This window comes from Scylla paramamosain, chromosome 40 (genome assembly GCF_035594125.1).
Source record: "Scylla paramamosain isolate STU-SP2022 chromosome 40, ASM3559412v1, whole genome shotgun sequence".
NCBI classification, from domain to species: Eukaryota; Metazoa; Arthropoda; class Malacostraca; order Decapoda; family Portunidae; genus Scylla; species Scylla paramamosain.
The window spans coordinates 2,542,501-2,555,000 of record NC_087190.1 but is presented as its reverse complement, the minus strand read 5'-3'; the positions used below and the strand labels follow the sequence as shown (position 1 = coordinate 2,555,000).

General features: G+C 38.3%; 1 protein-coding gene across 1 annotated transcript in view; it reads left to right on the top strand.

Moving 5' to 3' along the window:
- The window catches only part of LOC135092701 (uncharacterized), a 54,416-nt gene that overhangs the window by 204 nt on the left and 41,712 nt on the right, over positions 1-12,500 (top strand). The window lies entirely within an intron of this gene.

Below are 12,500 nucleotides of genomic sequence, written 5' to 3'. Positions count from 1 at the left end.
TGGTCTCGCTTGTTATTTTTTTACAGGTGTTTAAAGTCACCTGTATTATATTCTACAGGTGTGTCATTAGTTATTATCTACAGGTGCATCCATTTACCTGTATAATTAATTGTATAGTCTTATCTTAATAATCTCACCTGTATAATTTTCTACAGCTGTATTAAGTTTACCTGTGTTTAATTAACTATTATTTTACCTTTAGGGATTATATTTTCTACAGGTACTTTAGTTTCCCTGTATTTTATTTGTACAGGTGTGTCAGTTTACCTGTATCTAATTAACTGTTTGATCTTCCCTTTTTTTTTTATCACGCCTGTAGAAACTGTATTATTTGTACCTGTAAAAAAATATATATATCATTCTGAAAACATACAAAATTTGCTGTTTAATTTTTGTAGGTACGCAAATTTACCTGTATATAATTAAGTGTATAATCTTACCTTATCTCACCTTGAAAACTGTAACTATTTTCTACAGGTATACAAACTTACCTGCATTTAATCTGTACAGGTGTGTCAGTTTATATAAGTAACTGTAGAACTTACCTTGAAAACTATCATTATTTTCTACAGGTGCACAAAGTTACCTGTATTTCATTAACTATCACCTCTTATGTGTGTCAGTTTAAGTGTATATTATGACCTACATGACGTTAACCTGAATTTTCTCACCTGTACACCTGTCTATTTTGTACAGGGGCTCTTAATTACCTGTATAACAACCTTTTGCTGTCTTACCTTCGCTGTCTCACCTGTAGGGACTTAAATGTTTCTACAGCTTTTCTAGTTGACCTATATTTTGTTACTTTTTTAATATATTACCTGTATTGTGAAATATTAATGAGCTTATTTATTTATTTATTTATTTATTTATTTATTTATTTATTTACTTATCATTGAGGTTTCGTGTTATTTTTGTTAGGTTAGGTCACGTTAGGTCACGTTAGGTCACGTTAGGTTAGGTTAGGGTTTGGAGAAAGTAAGAAATAAGAAAGAGAAACAGAATTGAAAAAAAAAAGGAAATTAGGAGGAAGAGGAAGGATAAAAGAGTAGGAGGAGAAAGAGGAAGAGGAAGAAAGGGAAAGAAAAGAATAGGGAAAGGAAAGAGAGAAGGAGGAGGAGGGATTGTAGACAAGGAAAGAAGAAGTAGCAGCTAGGAGGAGGAGGAGGAGGAAAAGAAAGAAAAGAGAAATAGGAAGAAGAGAAAGAGAAAAGGAGGAAGAGAAAGAAAAAAGGCGAAAACGGAGGAGAAAGAGAAAGAATAGAATACAAAGGAATACAAAGGAAAGCCAAACAGCAACAGACCTTTTGTTTCTTGCAAGGCTATTTGGTAACTACTTCTAACTAGCTATAGGGAAGAGAGACAGGACAGTACAGCAGAAGGCTCCTCCCCACCCACCACTCCCTCCTGCTTCCCCTAGGACAGAACAGCAGAAGGCTCCTCCCCACCCACCTTTCCCTCCTGCTTACCCTAACGTGGAAACAGTTGGGAAAAGTTCAATGCAGTGTGGGAAAACTGACGGAATTTTAATAGGAAAGGGTGAAAGGAAGTTTTACTATTATCCTACTGTGAACTTTATACGCCTGTCAGAAAATGAACACAGTTAATAATGAAACTGGTATCTGGAAAAATAAAAGAGTTATATTAGTGAATTTAGTAATTATTCGGTCAAGAAGAGAGCTTGTTGGGGATTAGCTTATAAAATATTTGTCTCTTTTATTTTTCGGTGACTCAGTAGAATTGCTGTTTACGATTTTTGAAGTAAACATCATTGAAAAATAATATAGACAAGTATTTAAAAGCTAATCCCCCAACAGACGAAGAAGGAAGAAGAGAAGAAGGAGGAAGTACAAAAGAAGAAAGAACAAAAAACAAAACAAAACAAAACAAACAGGAAAACAAACATTCATCTTTACAATGTCACACTGTAAAACTCGCACGACAATATACAGAAAAAAAAAAACAAGACAAAAAACACCAAAAAAAAAAAAAAAAAAAAAATCACCATCCTGTTAAGGGGTTCGAATCCTCCTCTTAAGGGAATCGAATCCTCCTCTTAAGGGTTCCAATCCTCTTAAGGGAATCTGACTAAAACACTGCAAGATTCTGCCGAGTTTTGGGACTCCTGGGCTCTTGACCTTAACGTGACCTTGGCTACCCCCTCCCCTGGCCCCCCCCCCTAGCAAGGTCACAGTAAGGGGGCGAAGGGGGGAAGGTATTCACCCTCCCTCCCCTACCTTACCTTACCTTACCTTACCTTACCTTATACCTGTTGCTAATTAAAGATGTGTGAATTTTTTTTTGTGATTTTTGTTTGTCTTTAAATGGTGTGTGTGTGTGTGTGTGTGTGTGTGTGTGTGTGTGTGTGTGTGTGTGTGTGTGTGTGTGTGTGTGTGTGTGTGTTTGTGTGTGTTGTCTCTTTACACATACATACACATACATATTGACGCACATGTTCGTACATACATACACACACACATGTACGAATTTGTATCTTGTCCTTATTTGTTGTGTGTGTGTGTGTGTGTGTGTGTGTGTGTGTGTGTGTGTGTGTGTGTGTGTGTGTGTGTGTGTGTGTGTGTGTGTCCGTCATCGGTCACACAAAGACACACACACACACACACACACACACACACACACACACACACACACACACACACACACACACACATATACACACGTACACACGTACACCCACACACACCGGTTTGCATACCCACAAGTCCATATGAGGATCTCTCGTACACACACACACACACACACCACACACACACACACACACACACACACACACACACACACACACACACACACACACACACACACACACACACCACACAGTTAATACTCGACTTCCTTATATATACCTGAACAGGTGGCCAGTAGTAGTAGTAGTAGTAGTAGTAGTAGTAGTAGTAGTAGTAGTAGTAGTAGTAGTTGTTGTTGTTGTTGTTGTTGTTGTTGTTGTTGTTGTTGTTGTTGTTGTTGTTGTTGTTGTTGTTGTTGTTGCTGTAATAGCAGTAGTAATAGTAGCAGTGGTGGTGGTGATGGTGGTTGCAATATGCGTTAGAGAGAGAGAGATAGAGAGAGAGAGAGAGAGAGAGAGAGAGAGAGAGAGAGAGAGAGAGAGAGAGAGAGAGAGAGAGAGAGGTCGCATACGATGAAGGAGAAAGAAGGACACTGGCCAGAGAGAGAGAGAGAGAGAGAGAGAGAGAGAGAAAGAGAGAGAGAGAAAACGAGAGAGAGCGAGACCAAGAGAAAAACAGACAGACAGACAGACAGACAGACAGACAGACAGTGGGTGTGGAGTGTGGGCGTGCGTCTGGGTGTGGTGTGTGGTTGTGGCGAGTGTGGCCCAGGCTCACTCCACTTGTCTCCACCACACACTCCAGTACACACCATCACCACCACCATCACCACCACCACCACCATCACCACTCGCAGCCCCTCTCATCTTGTCAAGGTAGATATGTTGTAGTTTTGCACGTGTGGTTGAAGTAAACATGATAGATTTGTGTGGTAAGGTGTGTTAGTGTACAGGTGTGCTAAGGTGATAAGAACGACAGGTTGTGTAAAGGTGAGTTAATGTGGAAGGAATTTTGACAGGTGTGCAGTTGGATGACAGGTGTTAATCAGTGATGTTACTGTTTTGTACATGTGTAGGTGTGTTTTAGGGTGACAGGTGTGTATTGGGGTGATAATACGACAGGTGTGAATCAATACAGAGACCATTTACAAATTGACAGATGTGTAACCTAACAGGTGTGTGTGTGATAATGTTATAAGACAACAGGTGTAGATCAGTAAGGAAACATTTAGACAGGTGTGTGTTAGTGACAGGTGTGATACTGTGATAAGATAACAAGTGTAAAGGTAGGTATGTAAGTCAACAGGTGTGTGTGTTCGCAGGTTTGGTAACGTGACTACTCTGAACAGGTGTGGCGAGGTGATAGGACAGGTGTAAATTAGTAAGGTAACTAGAACAGGTGTGTGATTAACAGGTGTGTAGACAGTTAAGCATCCAAGTGTTTGATAGTGGTGATTAGAACAGGTATTATAAGGTGAAAAGATGACAGGTGTGGGTCAGAAAGGTAACTATTTAGGACAGGTGTGTGATTACAGGTGTGTTTGGAAGAGGTGGTGGACAGATAACCCTGTGAATTGAATACGTGTTTGTTTGTTTTTTTTTTTTGTTTTTTTTATATGCAAATTAGTTTTTCTTAAGATTTTTTTGTTATGCTTCGTTTGGAAAAAATAAATAAATAAATAAACTGATATATGGAAGGGGAAATACCCGACGAAAATAGGAAGAAAATAATAACGATTGATAATTAAGTAAAAAAAAAAAAAAAAAAGAGTATTCTGGCTTCTCACACTAAGATAAAAATAGCAATGAATAAATAGATAAAAACAATAAATAAAAATAAAGAAACTCTGCTCTCGGGAAATTACTTTAGAAAAATACGTAATAATAATGAATAAATTAGTTAATTATTATATACTGGGAAAAAAAAAAAGCTAACAAAAACAATGAAAGGAAATGTGGAAAAAAAAAAAAAACTGCACTGGAAAAAATGACAAACAGAAAAGAAATAAATAAACAAATGCTGCGTACTTCCAAAAATCACTTATAAAAAAAATAAATAAATAAAAACGAGGTAAATGAAAAAAAAAAAAACAGAAAATTAACCTATAAATTTTTTTGCGCCGTTTTCTTTTTTTTTCCTTTTTTTTAATTCTTTTCTCGTATTTATCCTTCCATATTTGACATTTAAATAATCTGAACATTTTTGATAATTTTAATATGCAACCTAACCTAACCCTTTCATAATAAGTAACCTAACCCTTTGATAATATGTAACCCTTTCTCTATTCGCAGCTTGCCGTATATCACTATCTTCCGTGCCTATAAATAACAGAACAGTGAAAGTCTTGTTTACATTTTATACAGAGAACCCTTTTATTTATTTATTTATTTATTTATTTATTATATTTTTAGGTACCGTAACCGAACGTCTATTTTTATTCGTGTATCATTTAACGGTTAGCGTGTAAGTGGTCCGATGATGTATTGGTTATATTTATTCTCGTGGTGGTGGTGGTGGTGGTGGTGGTGGTGGTGGTGGTGGTGGTGTGGTGGTGGGGGGGGGGGCAAGGAGACTGTATGGGTTAGAGAATGTGGGAGAGAAAGAGAGAGTGCGTTAGAGAGTGTGGGATTGTGTGTGTGTGTGTGTGTTTGTGTGTGTGTGTGTGTGTGGGAGAGAGAGAGAGAGAGAGAGAGAGAGAGAGAGAGAGAGAGAGAGAGAGAGAGAATGCAGGTGATTGTGTATTTATTTATTCAATTTTTCTCTCTTTGTTATTTACTCATGAAATTAACCAAGATTTTTCTATTATTTCTTTTTCGAAGGGAGATTTTCAGTGTATCTTTCCCTCCTTCTCCTCCTCCTCCTCCTGCCCTCCTCCTCCTCCTCCTCCTCCTCCTCCTCCTCCTCCTCCTCCTCCTCCTCCTCCTCCTCCTCCTCCTCCTCCTCCTCCCAGTACGTAACATAGCACTCACCCCACACTCACTACTACTACTACTACTATTATTATTATTATTATTATTATTATTATTATTGTTATTATTATTATTATTATTATTATTATTATTATTATTATTATTATTATTATTATACCCTCACAACACTCACCACCGCACACACACAGACACCACTCACCACACACCACCACAGACACCACTCACCACACACCACGTCACCATTACAACACTCACTACACCCACTGCACACACCCACTGACACGACTTGCTGTGACCCCCTTGTGACCTGTGACCCCTCTGACCTGTGTGACCTGCTGCGACCTCCCTTTGTGACCTATCTGACCTGTAATCTCTTGTGACCTTTTGACCTGTGACCTTTTTGTGATCTGTCGGACCTATGACCTCCTTTGTGACCTTCCCATGACCTCTTATCTGTGATTTGTGACATTTGTGACCTATCTGACCTGTGACATATATTTGTGACATCTGACCTGTAACTTGTGACCTGTTTGCAACCTCCTACCTGACCTATCTATATATATATGACCTCTCACCCGTGACCTGTTTGTGACTTTCCCGATCTGTGAACTTTTTGTGACCTCTTCGACCTGTGATCAATTTGTGACCTCTTACCTGTGACTTGTGACCTATTGTGATTTGTTGGTGACCCATCTTAATGACCTTTCAGTGACCTTGGATCTGTGGCCTCCTATCTGTGACTTACCTGTGACCTACCTGTGACCTGTCTGTGATCCTCTATTGTAACCTCTTGTTTATCCCATCATTGACCTCTTAGTTATCTATGTACCTATATATGATCTATGACGTGTTGTGACCTTTTAATGACCTCTTATCAGTTGCAACATACCTACCAGTGACCTCACCTGTGACCTAGCAGTGACCTCGCAACAATGACCTCTACCATTAACCTCCCAGTGACCCTTCATTAACCTGTGATCTCTTACAGGTGGCTTTTGTGACCTGTTAGTGACCTCCTATTACTGAATTATGAAAGACCTATGTATGTGACCTTGTATGATTTGTGACCTGTTAGTGACCCTTTATCACTGACCTGTTATTAACCTAGTGACCTCTCATCTGTGACCTCCACTATCTGTGACCCCCAATTTGTGACCTCCATGTGACCTCCTATTTGTAGAACCTCATTACTCGACTGTTTATTGTTGAGGAAAAGAAAGGGTTAAAGATATTTGGTTTGTATTTTTCAGCATAGTTTGATGTTATTGATACTTCCTGCTTTCCTTTCTTTTCTTTTTCTTTTCTTTTCATTTATTTATTTCTTTTAATGATCAGTGGATATATTTTGATACTTTTTCCTATTTCTTTATTTCTTTTTATTTTATTTTTTTACTTTTTTTTATCGATTAGTGATATATTTTGATACTTTTGCTATTTCTTTATTTATTTATTTCTTTTCTTTTCTTTTTACAATGGTACATGAAGCTGGTCATTTTAGTTTTTCTTGATATTTTTTTTGTTATTCAATCGTTTATTGATTTTGTATTTATTTATTTTCATTTATCTACTTATTCTGTTCCTGTGAAGTCTTTTGTTTTTGTTTTCCTTTTATTAGTTCTTATATTTTCTTCTCCTTTATTTAAATTTCAAGATGAAGTCATTTCGTTTCTACTCTTGTTGTTGTTGTTGTTGATGTTGTTGTTGTTGTTGCTTTTGTTGTTAAGTGCTATACTGCTGCTTTGCTCAGAGAGAGAGAGAGAGAGAGAGAGAGAGAGAGAGAGAGAGAGAGAGAGAGAGAGAGAGAGAGGAAAGGGGGTTTTGTTTATAAACATTGATGACGTCACTAGGCCTCCCCTCTAGCAGTGTTGCCACGTTTGGGATGAAACAGTGTTGCCAGGTGGTGCAAGGTCGTGAGACACAGAGAGAGAGAGAGAGAGAGAGAGAGAGAGAGAGAGAGAGAGAGAGAGAGAGAGAGAGAGAGAGAGAGAGTTAATTAAGTTGAAAGGTGTTAATTTTAACTTTTTTTGTTAGATTAGATTTGGTGATAAGTTAGGTTAGGTTAGGTTAGTCTAAGTTAGGTTAGGTTAGGTTAGGTTAGGTTAGTCTAAGTTAGGTTAGGTTAGGTTAGGTTAGTCTAAGTTAGGTTAGGTTAGGTTAGTCTAAGTTAGGTTAGGTTAGGTTAGGTTAGGTTAGTCTAAGTTAGGTTAGGTTAGGTTAGGTTAGTCTAAGTTAGGTTAGGTTAGGTTAGTCTAAGTTAGGTTAGGTTAGGTTAGGTTAGGTTAGTCTAAGTTAGGTTAGGTTAGGTTAGGTTAGGTTAGTCTAAGTTAGGTTAGGTTAGGTTAGTCTAAGTTAGGTTAGGTTAGGTTAGGTTAGTCTAAGTTAGGTTAGGTTAGGTTATGCTTGGTTAGTCTAAGTTAGGTTAGGTTAGGTTAGGTTAGTGTAAGTTAGGGTAAGTTAGGTCAGGTGGAGTTAGGTTGTTAGGTTAACTACTTAGGTTCAATTAAGTTTTGTTAGGTTATTTATTGAGTCAGGTTTGGTTACGCTTACCATAGAAGGAAGAAAGAGAGAGAGAGAGAGAGAGAGAGAGAGAGAGAGAGAGAGAGAGAGAGAGAGAGAGAGAGAGAGAGAGAAGGATAAACACGGAAGAATAAATAAGAAGTGTTGTAGGATAATTGTAAAAATGATGAATCTCTCTCTCTCTCTCTCTCTCTCTCTCTCTCTCTCTCTCTCTCTCTCTCTCTCTCTCTCTCTCTCTCTCTCTCTCTATGTGTGTACGTTCTAGTAAATTTTGGAAACGAGAGAAAGGAATGTCAAGAGAGAGAGAGAGAGAGAGAGAGAGAGAGAGAGAGAGAGAGAGAGAGAGAGAGAGAGAGAGAGAGAAAATAAAGACAGGTGGTCCAGTGACTCACCTGTTCTAAATACGCAATACACACACACACACACACACACACACACACACACACACACACACACACACACACACACACACACACACACACACACACACACACACACACATGCTTTCCTGAAACTTGAGGATGTGTGTGCGTAACTTTGTCGGTTTCACAACACTTGTTTAGTGGCCATTGTGGTTGTAGTCCTAGAAGAAGGAGGAGGAGGAGGAGGAGGAGGAGGAGGAGGAGGAGGAGGAGGAGATGATGCTTATACGTAGAACTAACAGATAAAGAAGTACTCTCTCTCTCTCTCTCTCTCTCTCTCTCTCTCTCCTCTCTCTCTCTCTCTCTCTCTCTCTCTCTCTCTCTCTCTCTCTCTCTCTCTCTCTCTCTCCAGGAAATATCAGAGTCAAGGAAACAACCCATTAAGTAGTTATGTGTGGCCTGTTTCTGTGTGTGTGTGTGTGTGTGTGTGTGTGTGTGTGTGTGTGTGTGTGTGTGTGTGTGTGTGGTGTGTGTTAGTCTCTCTAAGAAACGTTTGAGTGTGTGCGTGCATGAGTTCGTCTGTTCATGTGTGTTTGTGTAAGAGGAAGAGGAGGAGGAGGAAGAGGAGGAGGACATAGAGAAGGAACTGAGGAGGAGGAGGAGGAGGAGGGGGATGGAGAAGAGAAATTCAGATAGAGAGGTTTAAAAAAATGTTAATTAATTGAACATCATAAAGAGGAGGAGGAAGAGGAGGAGGAGGAGGAGGAAGAGGAGGAGGAGGAAGAAAAAGATGAGCTGAAATAACTAAAAAGAATAATGATTTAACCGCGATAGAAGACAAAGAAATGGAGGAGGAGGAGGAAGAAGAAGAAGAAGAAGAAGAAGAAGAAGAAGAAGAAGAAGAAGAAGAAGAGGAGGAGGAGGAGAAGCAGGAAAAAAGAAAAGGAAGAGGACACGAAGGAAAAAATTAAGAAAGCAAATAAGACAGACAAGTGAAGAGAGAAGAATGAAGAGGAGAGAAGGAAGGAGAATGAAGTAAAAGAAATAAAAAAAGGAAGAAGAGGAAGAGAAGGAGGAGGAGGAGGAAATAAAAAGAAAAGAAAAGAATGAAATAACAAAGAAATACCAAACTTTAATTAATGAAGAAGGATAGATGGAGTAAAAATTAAATAAATAAGGAGGAAAAGAAGGAAATAGAAAAAGGAAGAGAAAAAACGAAGAATAATCAAAATTAAGCTTATGAAGGAAGGAAAGAAGATAGATGGAAGAAGAAGGTAAAATTAATATGGAAGAGGAGGAGGAGGAGGAGAAGATAAATAAAGAAAAGAAGAAATAAGGAAAAAAAAAGTAACGAAACTAAAAATTAATGAAGAAAAAATGAAATACGAATGAAATAAAATGAATAAGGAGAATAAAGAGAAGATGAAAAGAAAATAAGAAATAACGCAAGAATAACCAAACAAATTAATGAAGAAAAAATAAATATAAATAAGATAAAAACGAATAAGGAGTAAAAGGAGGAAGAAGAAGAAGAGAAGGAGGAGGAGGATAAGAAAGAAAACGGATGAAAAAAAAAGAAAATCAAAGAAAACGAGAGATGAAAGTAACATTGTACAAATTATTGAGAAAATCCATCTTTTATTTATTTATTTATTTATTTTTTTTTTTTTTTTTTTTTTTTTGTACGACAGTTTTGAAATTCGTACGAAGGTTTGCGGGAAAAGTTCATTGGTTGAGTATTTGTCATTATTTATTCTTCCGTTTTATTTTCGATCCCTTGCTTATTGTATCGTTCGTTTCTCGTTTTCTCTGCTTCGATCATGTTTGAAACGTGTTAGTGTGTTCGTGCGTTCGTGATTCGAGGTGCAAAAAAATAAACAAATTAGAAAAGTGGAGGTGGTGGTGGTGGTAGTGGTGGTAGTGGTGGTTGTTGTTGTTGTTGTTGTTGTTGTTGTTGTTGTTGTTGTTGTAGAAGTAGTACAAGTAGTAGTAGTAGTAGTTGTTGTTGCTGTCTTCTTCATCATCATCATCATCATCATCATCTTCTTCTTCTTTCTTCTTCTTCTTCTTCTTTTCTTCTTCTTCTTCTTCTTCTTCTTCCATTATTATTATTATTATTATTATTAGTAGTAGTAGTATTAGTAGTAGTAGTAGCAGTAGTAGTAATAATAGTAGTAGTAGTAGTAGTAGTAGTAGTAGTAGTAGTAGTAGTAGTAGTAGTAGTAATTGTTGTTATTGTTGGTGTTGTTAGTTTATTATTATCATTATTATTATTATTATTATTATTATTATTATTATTATTATTATTATTATTATTATTATTATCATTACTACTGATGATAATAGTGATAATAGTTGTAGAATTCGTACCTATTAATAGTAAACATTTGTCCTTCACTCAGTCACGTGATTTGAAAGGTCAGAAAAGGTCACACATACACACACACACACACACACACACACACACACACACACACACACACACACACACACACACACACACACACACACACACACACACACACAGGTAAGGCAGGTTCGTGGGCCGTCAGCTGCCGGTCATTAATTAAGGACAGGTAACCAGGAGGGCGCCAGGTGAAGGAGACAGCCCAGGTAGAGGGAAGATGAAGGAGAGGAATGAAGGAGGGAGGGTGAAGGGAAGGAAGGAAGAAAGGGAGATGAAGAAAAGGAAGGAAGAATAGAGGGAAGGTGAAGTAGATAGAAAGGAAAAGGATAGAAATTGAAGAGAAGATGAAGGAAGGAAGAAGGGAAGAAAAGAAAGAAGGTTTGGTTAATGGAAGAAGGTAGAAAGAGTAGAGGAAAAATAAAGGAAGGAGGGATAGAAAGAAGGAAGGAATAAAGATAAGAGATAGAGGAAAATGTGGAGGAGAGATGGAGGAAAAATGGAAGGAAGGAAGGAAGGAAGGAGAGAAGAAAAATTAAGAAAGGAGAGAAGGAGGGAAGGAAATGGAAGGAAGAAGAGAAAAAAAAAGAAATAAGGTGATTCTCTCTCTCTCTCTCTCTCTCTCTCTCCTCTCTCTCTCTCTCTCTCTCTCTCTCTCTCTCTCTCGCTCTCGCTCTCTCAGTATATTAATTAATCATTTCTGGAAACACACACACACACACACACATCCCCATCCCCTATGTACATTTTCAGTTTGTCAACTGCCTAAATAATAAACCGTTTATTATTATTATTATTATTATTACACACACACGCACGGACCGGTACAGACTCAGTGCGATTCCCACCATGGTGCGAGCCATCAATCATTAGTATTTCCCTCCTAGATTAGTCTTACCGTTAGGATTAATGTTAAGTTTTTCCCCATCCCCTATGTACATTTTCAGTTTGTCAACTGCCTAAATAATAAACCGTTTATTATTATTATTATTTTTACACACACACACACACACACACACACACACACACACACACACACACACACACACACACACACACACACACACACACACACACACACACACACACACGTACGTATCTTCTTCAAGGAATGGGCAGGAAGGGGCGAGGGGAGGTGAGGGGTCAAGGAGGAGGAGGAGGAGGAAAAGGATTGTCTAATAGAATACTAGCGTGATTCCTTCGGGCTATCTGAAAGGACCGTAGGATTGCGTAGGATCTCTTCAGGATATCAGGATGTGGGGGTGGTGAGGTGTCCAAAGGGCGTCTCGAAGGATATGGGGAGTGGTTGGGTAATGCAAGTATAGGATGTGTAGGATTCTGGTAGGATATCGTGGGTTTTAATACTTTTTTGTAGGATTCTTGTAGGATATCGTGGATTTTAATGGTTTTTTGTAGGATTTGGTGGATATTAATATGTGTTTTGTAGGATGTGGAGTGTGGAGTCAACCATATGTGGTCCAGGATGTGTAGGATTCCCGTAGGATTCCGTGCCTTGTAGGATATTAACTTGACGTGACTTGTAGGATCTTAAAGGGTGTTCACTGTTTCGTAGGATGCGCAATGTGTCGTTGGCTAATGCAGCTGTAGGATTTTTCGTAGGATTTCGTGACTTGTAGGATATCAGGGTGTGTGGAGAGATGGTAAAGGGTGTAGGATATGTGTGGAGAGATGTTCAAGG